Below are 8208 nucleotides of genomic sequence, written 5' to 3'. Positions count from 1 at the left end.
CTGGCTTCCAGGTTCAGTCCAGGTCACCAGAGAGGTGGGGAGATATGGGTACCGTGCACCTTTGTGTGTGAATGTGAAGTGTGAATAGGGCTAGCATGCGACACTGTGGGGTGTTGCAAGCTGGCGTAGGAACAAATGTAAATACACTTAACAGAGTGTTGGAGGGGGGGTGGTAATCTGCTATGTTCTCACCCATAAGTGGAATACTCTGTGCTGTATTGTCTAAAATATCTTCCGGTACATAAGAAATGACAGTTAATCTAGACAAGCATTGATTGGTATCTGTGGAAAAATTGCTTTTTCCCTAAGTGATCTAAAGAAACAATATAAATCCATATAATAACCCCTTTATTCAATGTGTTTTTTCAATCTCTGTCAGGGCTCTACCTGATATATTGTGTACTAAGTCTTGTTGTGGAGGGTCGGCTCCTCAATACTGGTCTCCCTCATAATCCTCAAGTCTCCTGTGCTTTGGCAAATCAGTCGGAACCCTGGTGTAAAGGATTGCTTAAATAAGAGGAACTTGAGGAGGATGAGGAGAGTATTGTGTGAATGCCATTGTGATCTAGGCTGGTCCCCTTTGTACCAGTTATATATTCTGTTATTTAAATAAACTTATCTCTAATCAATTTCTTTCTCTTGGGCTCTCTTTCCCTCCAAAAGATATTTATTTGTTTTGTCCAGTTGTTTTTTTTATGTTTGTAAGCTGATAATGATCCACCGTGGTTTCTAAGTCTTTTTCTAATTGGTAAATGTTTTTTTCTAAACCTGTAATCTCTCTCTGCAGTGTCTCAATCATCATAGTCATGAAGTCTATGGAGCACTTGCTAAGTATCATAAACCACCCAGTGCACAAATCTTTATTATGCTTAGAAATTGTGGGTTGTAACCTGACCCTGAGGCCTCATGGAATTCTTTTATGTCATAAGTATTCCACCAAAGTTTTGGCATGTAATTCACAATTTACTCTTTTCTTAAACTGCCTTTAAGTTTAGTAATCAAACTATCCTCCTTAATGCACTGGATACCATAGTGTGCAATATACCGTATTTGCCCGATTATAAGACGAGGTTTTTTTCAGAAAAAAAATTCTGAAAAACCGACCTCGTCTTATAATCGAGGTCGTCTTGTAATCAGACCTCAGATCATCCCCCATGATACCTCACAATTACATCGGCAGCCGCCGCCGCCGTATCTGCCGCAGCCGCCGCCGCCTCCGTATTCGCGGCAGCCGCCGCCGCCTCCGTATTCGCGGCAGCCGCCGCCGCCTCCGTATTCGCGGCAGCCGCCGCCGCTTCCGTATTCGCGGCAGCCGCCGCCGCCTCCGTATTCGCGGCAGTCGCCGCCGCCTCCGTATTCGCGGCAGCCGCCGCCTCCGCCTCTGTAATCCGCGGCTTCAGCATCCTCCGATGCGGACGAATCACAACATTCGCCGGAAGCTGTGACCATAACTGATGCGCGGGTCACGTGGGTCGCGCTGTTCTCACCTGACCCAGCTTCGTTTTTTATGTTTTGTACCTATGATTCTATGCAAATCAGTCCTACCTGACAGTCTGTGCTCCTCTTCACAATTTGTGAAGAGGAGCATAGACTGTCAGGTAGGAATGATTTTCATAGCTGGTTCAATTAGGGACACAACCTAGAGAACTACATTTCCCATGATTCCCAGACCCCTTTAAGCGTGACTGAGGAGCATGGGACATGTTGATGGGACAAGTTGATGGGACATCTATAGATCTGCTATTCCCACTGACAGGTGAGCTATTCCCACTGACAGGTGAGCAAGTTTTTTTGCACATGTTTGCTATTTTACAGATAATCTGGTTGTTATATGTTAATGATTAAACTATTTTTATGACAAAAACAGTGGTTTTGATTTTTTTTCCCATTAGGGTCGTCTTATATTCAGGCCTTTTCTTTTTTTCCCCAATAAGATCCAAAATTTGAGGGGTCGTCTTATAATCGGGGTCGTCTTATAATCGAGCAAATACGGTAATGTGAAATTAGAATACATATACAATGTAGATCTAGAACACATATAGTGTACCATTTTTTTTCTTTTGGCAGGGCCTGGAACCTGAATGACTGCATTTTATAGAATATCTGAATTCAAATAATTGGAATATTAAACTTACTTCAGATCTATGTGGAAAGTATAATGATTAGGACCAAGATAGCTACATCCAATTTGACATTGTTCATCATGGCTTACCAATATCCCCAAAAATCAATCAGTTTTTATGTACTCTTCAACACTCTCTGTCACTTGTCACTGGAAGCCCCCCCCCCATTTTGTGCTACGATAACCGTGTGTGAACTTCCAATAAAACACTGGTGCTTCTGGTGACGTTCTTTTCCCCGAGTGGAGGATCATTTTTGCGGAAGTTCACCAGGAGGCTATGACTGAGAAAAGAGGCGAAAGGAGAACAATAAGATGCAGAACAAGAAAATGTGAGACATGGAAGCGGAGCCGTGAGACACGGAAGTGGTCAGCAGAGAAGTCAGGGAGAGTGCAAAAGAGAGTGAAAGACAATCAGTGTGTAAGAGAGTAAGAGTCTAAGAGAGTAAATGACCCCTGATTTTTGTCTGACACGAATGGGCAGGGAAAGGAATTCGTTGTCCGAAAAGGAAAAGTATTATAAATTGAATTTAGATAAACCTGTCCCCAAGGCTTCTTTATTTATTCCAAATGCATTCAATTTATATTCCCAGGTCTTTCCTTCATAGAAGTGAGATTATTAGATATGTCTTGTGGGGATTTGAAGTTACTATGAAGGCCAAACAAGAAGGGGAACTAGGTTTAACAGACCAGAAATTTTACTTTGTTTACCATCTGCAGACATCAACAGAATGGCATAACCACCCACCCCATAAATTGTTGGCTGGATTAGAGAAATCGAAGGTTTGTTTCCCTTTGAGATAGTGCTTGTCATTTAATTTATTGTGGTCTAAAGGCAGTGGGTGCGCACCTACTCATGGAAGTGACAATTAGGATTTGGCATGCTGGGTGAATGAGAGGGTTGCTTACTATTTGGTTATCGCCCCTACTTTCTTCAAAAACTTTTGCCTGTCCACATCTGCAATGTTCCAGAACCACAGGCCCTGTGGACTAGATGGAATTCAATATATACAGGTTACCTATTACCAGGAAGACATCATCTGAGCTGAGACTTAATAAAATTTGGACACATTTGCGCCCAAACAGATTCCCCAACATCTCCATCCTTTACAGGCACATGCTTAAGAAATATCTATCCCCTCATGGGTAAATGGGAGGAGTTATTACAGCAAACATTATTAGATCAACAGTAAGATAAGATATGTATTTTGACGCAAGCTTTTTCCCCAGACTCCAAAAGTCAGTAAACCACCTATAAAGTTCTTAGCTTTTGGTACAAATGCCTAAATTGGTTAACCAGATATTGACTTTCCTGTTGTGAGGGCCCCAATGTGATTTTTGTTTTGGTAAAAGAGGGTTTAAAACTATATAGATGGTAGTTCAGACACCATCGCCTTTTACTCTGGGTGTAATGCCCCCTTTAACATACTACACAGACGATCTCCATATACATATAAGTGTTCACTAAGCAAACATTTGTTAAATGCAGCCAAACACATGATTCTTTTATACTGGAAGACCCAGGTGATTTCTTTTTATAGAGAGAGGATCCTTAAGGTGTTGGAGGCAGCAATATATTTATCTTTTGTGCTGCCCTGACCGATGATGGGGAGGGCGGCAGGGGGTGATGCCCCAGGTCAGGCCAAGGGCCAAACCCCCAGCTGCCCCCCCCATCGGTCAGCATCCTCGATGTGCATTAAAAGTCATGCCATGCCTTTAAGACACTAAACACCAGTCACATTTCCGCACCCCCATGTCTTAAAGGTGCACAGTTGAAATTGAAATCTAGCAACTACATAACACCATTTTTCTACCATTTACTGATGTACGAAACAGTATTTTACTAAAAACATCTAATCGGTGGCAGGAAAGAAGAGAATAAAACTAATACGTTTATAGAACTGCTGAATTCCAGTTGACTTTTAGATTTTTTTTAGATCTTCTTGATTATATGGCTTGAAGAAAAAAATACAGAAATTAAAAGAAAAAAATAAGGATCTTAAGGATAGACATCCAACTGGAAATTCCTGAGTTTGTAACACCATTTTTCAATATACAGATGGGCATTTGGCTGAAAATTATCAATGATACCATAATTCAAGTGACAGTTTCTCTACCAAAAATATAGTATAAAAATTATTACGTTAACTTAAATAATAGGCATGCTCATATGCAATGTAAAAATATAAATTAAGTTATAATTAACTTTCCTTAGGCACAAAGACGACAAAGGAAGGGATTCTGTACAGTAAGGACAATAAAGGTATGGCATTCACTGCCAAGGGAGGTGGTGTTATCAAATACATTAGATGCCTTTAGAGCTTCTTGATCCAAGGAGAAATCCGATTGCCTCTTGTAGTCAAGAAGGATTTTTTTTCCCCTGATGGCAGAATTCGAAGTAGCTTAATTAGGGTTTTTTTGCCTTCTTTTGGATCAAGAGTACGAAGGTTATGTAGAACGGTTGAACTTGATGGACTTAGGTCCTTTTTTAACCTTATGTACTATGTACTATGTAACTATGTAACAAATCTGGCCGTACGAGTTATTAAGGAACCAGCGTAAAATATTAGTGGTTTTTCTCAACTTTACATGTGTTTTTCACCTTGATTTATTTAAATAAAAAAAAATACTAATTACTTTTCCAGTAATTAAGAAACTTAAGGAAACAGTGTTTGGCATAGTCCTGGCCTATACCGAGGGTAAGGATGGGTTCGGAAGAGGTTATATTATTGTTAATATGGTAATAGTATATTGGTTGTTATATTTTTGAAATCAGCATATGTACTAATATGCTTTATATTAAAAAAAGAAAGAAAGAAAAGCAGTGGGAATGAATGCCAAAAGCAATTAACTCCTCTCAATCTGGCACTTTCAATAGTACAGTGTGATTTATCAATAAATACACCCAATGCAAACCATTCATATGGTAACGCCCAGCCTATATCAGAAACAAATGTCAGGTACAAAACAAATAACTCATCAGAAAAATATGAATGTATCAGAAATGCACATATGAAAATCTGATTGAAGAGAATAAATTTTAAACATAATAAAATCAAAAATAATCAATCAATGTAAATCATAAGAAAGTCTTAAAACAATGAGGTCTGTGACCCTTCCAGTGTTAGAACACTTAAGGACATCTAGCAGCTGAAGCTGTTTTTGAGCACCAAAAACAGCACTTGCATGTATAGATCAACTCAATAAAACTCTGTATTTGAAGGTATACATAAATAATCTATAGAAACATAGCATTGCAGGTAAACTCAGCACTGAGGTTATAGATCACATAAACAACATATGGAAACAGCACTGCAGGTATTGATCAACTTAATAAGACACACAAAACCCTGTATTTGCAGCTATACATAAATAATATATGGAAACATAGCGTAGCAGATATGGACCAAAAGAATAACACAAAAACTCAGCATTAATGGTATAGATAAAACTCCCTAAATTACAGGCATAGATCACAGGTTGCACACCCCAAAGGCCAGCCCTGGCGTCCACATTGCCAACATAGAACCTGACCAAATTATGCACATAGGACTTGCCATCTTTGTCCCGAAACAGCCCAGCATGAGTCAACTTTGTCCCCAAACAGCCCACCCTGTGCCATCTTTGTCCCATAACCACCCTGCCAGACATTGATGGTAGTGCAGCATAACCCACAAGGCCAGACATTGACGTGGTAGGCCTCTGCCCCTAAAACAGCCTGCCTGTGCCACCACTGCCCATTTAGCAGCCTGTCTGTGCCACCGCTTCCCATGAAGAAGCCTGCCTGTGCCATCGCTGCCCCTTAAGCAGTCTGCCTATGCCACCGCTGCACCAGAAACAGTGTGCCTGTACCTCCTCTACCCCTGAAGCAGCTTGCATGTGCAACCGCTGCCCCTGAAGCAGCCTGCCAGTGCCGCCTCTGCCCCTGAAGCAGTCTGCCTGTGCAACCTCTGCCCGAAGCAACCTGCCCGTGCCTCCTTTGCCCTTGAAACATCCTGCCTGTGCCAACTCTGCCCTTTAAACATCCTGCCTGTGCCACTTCTGCCCACCTACTCACCCTGCCTGTGCTACCTCTGTCCCCCTAATCAGCCTGCCTGTGCCACCTCTGCCGCTCTAATCACCCTGTCTGTGCCACTTCTGCCTCCTTACTCACCCTGCCTGTGCCACTTCTGCCTCCCACTCACCCTGCCTGTGCCACTTCTGCCCACCTACTCACCCTGCCTGTGCCTCCTCTGCCCCCCTAATCAGCCTGCCTGTGCCACTTCGGCCCACCTACTCACCCTGCCATGTGCTCCTGAATACCAACCACAAAACATCTACTAGACTTTCAAATTTGTCTGAATTTTAGTTTTAACAGAATTTGCTATTTTTGTCAATGCATACAAATGTCCAAGAAGAATAAGGGACCCCAACGAAGCAAACGAAAATTAAGCTCTGCATTTTGGTTTGCGTTTCATTGTGTTTTCTCACTCTCACTCATGTAATTTCACTCTCTCACACGTTCTCATTCACACTATCTCATGCTCTATTTCAATGTCTACCCTACCTTATGCTGTGTATAAACAAACGCCCCCAAACCTCAATGAGCTGAAGTAACATTGTAAATAAGAGTGGGCTAAAATTCCTCCACAACGATGTGAGAGACTGATAAAGTTACACAGAAAACAATTACTTCAAGCTTTATTTTTGTTAAATAAATCATGACACAGTGTAATATGTCATGTGTTGTTTTTCTGAGGTTGTATTAATCTATTTTCCTAGACCTGCTAAAGAACAGATGTTATAATGTCCTGATATGTAAAACCATAGAATTCAAAGAGGGTATACATTTTTGTTTTTTTCATATGACTGTATACTGTGAGGTTGTCTGCCGTAAAACTAATAACTGGCTACATATACCGTATGACCATCATGCAGCCCTTATATCGAAGAATGTTCTTTTCAGATGTTGAAAGCTCTTCTTTTCCCATAAATCAATGGTATGGTACTAAGTAAATACTAAACAATGCAACCAGCTCTATATAACATTGCCAGTGCTGTAACAAACATTCAGAGGCTCTTCAACATCTACAACACAGCCTAGTCTGTGATGTTCATGGCAGCTGTTACTTTTGGTTTATAATTGTGTTATCTTTCGCTACGTCAGTCATGAAATGTGTGAGTTTGGTTGGAAAATTAGATATCACTTCATGGGTACTGTAAATACTTCATTTTATCAAATATGGACATTTGACTAAAGTATAAGGTCAAATGCAGAGATTGTTTTATTATCAACTTACAGATATTGATTTATGATATACTAATGTTCAGAGATTGCTAAAAGGGGTAAACCCATTTTAATAGGTTAGCTAAATGATGAAATACATAAAATATGCTCCTTTTCAAAATGTATTTTTATTCAAATACAATTACCTTGTGTGGTGGTTAATCCAGGTATTTTAAGTTGAAGTTTATGTTGAAGTTCTTAACCAAGTTTTTTCCCTGACGATATACGGTAACTCCTTTGGAGTTTATTGAATCCACCCTAAATCTTTAGCTTATTAAAGCGTACTACAATCAAAAACTGTATTTCATTTCCTTTTGATTTTTTTTTTTACCATTTCTGCTGGCATATATGGATTGTGCTAAGGCCAAAGGTATATTAAAACTGTTTGTAGATCCAAAACTGATTTCTTTATTCATTAATAGCACCACTCCTTTTACTAACCAGCATGAATTCTGTTTTTTAAAATTCTAATTTTCCTTAAGGGAATGAATGTTGTTTGGACCTTTACAGTTTTCTTGAATTCTTTCCAGAAAGCCTGTGCATATTCATATTTGCTATGCTAAAACAGCCCACTTTATTTTCTTTCAAACTATGTAAACATCTGTTTGAAGTTATTTTTTTAAAACAATCCTAAATATTCTATGCATGGTTTTAAGATGGATCATAATAATGGCTTACAGATACTATTTTTATCATGTGTGTATATATCTTTAAATTTATATCAAGGGGCACAAACATTAAAAGTAACAAAAGAAGAGCATTATTAACAGTAATCATTAACATTAACAGTGACATTAACTATAGTGGAATTTTGAGAAAATGT

This window comes from Spea bombifrons, chromosome 1 (genome assembly GCF_027358695.1).
Source record: "Spea bombifrons isolate aSpeBom1 chromosome 1, aSpeBom1.2.pri, whole genome shotgun sequence".
Classification (NCBI taxonomy): domain Eukaryota; kingdom Metazoa; phylum Chordata; class Amphibia; order Anura; family Pelobatidae; genus Spea; species Spea bombifrons.
The sequence above is the reverse complement of the archived record's forward strand: the minus strand, read 5'-3'. Positions refer to the sequence as shown.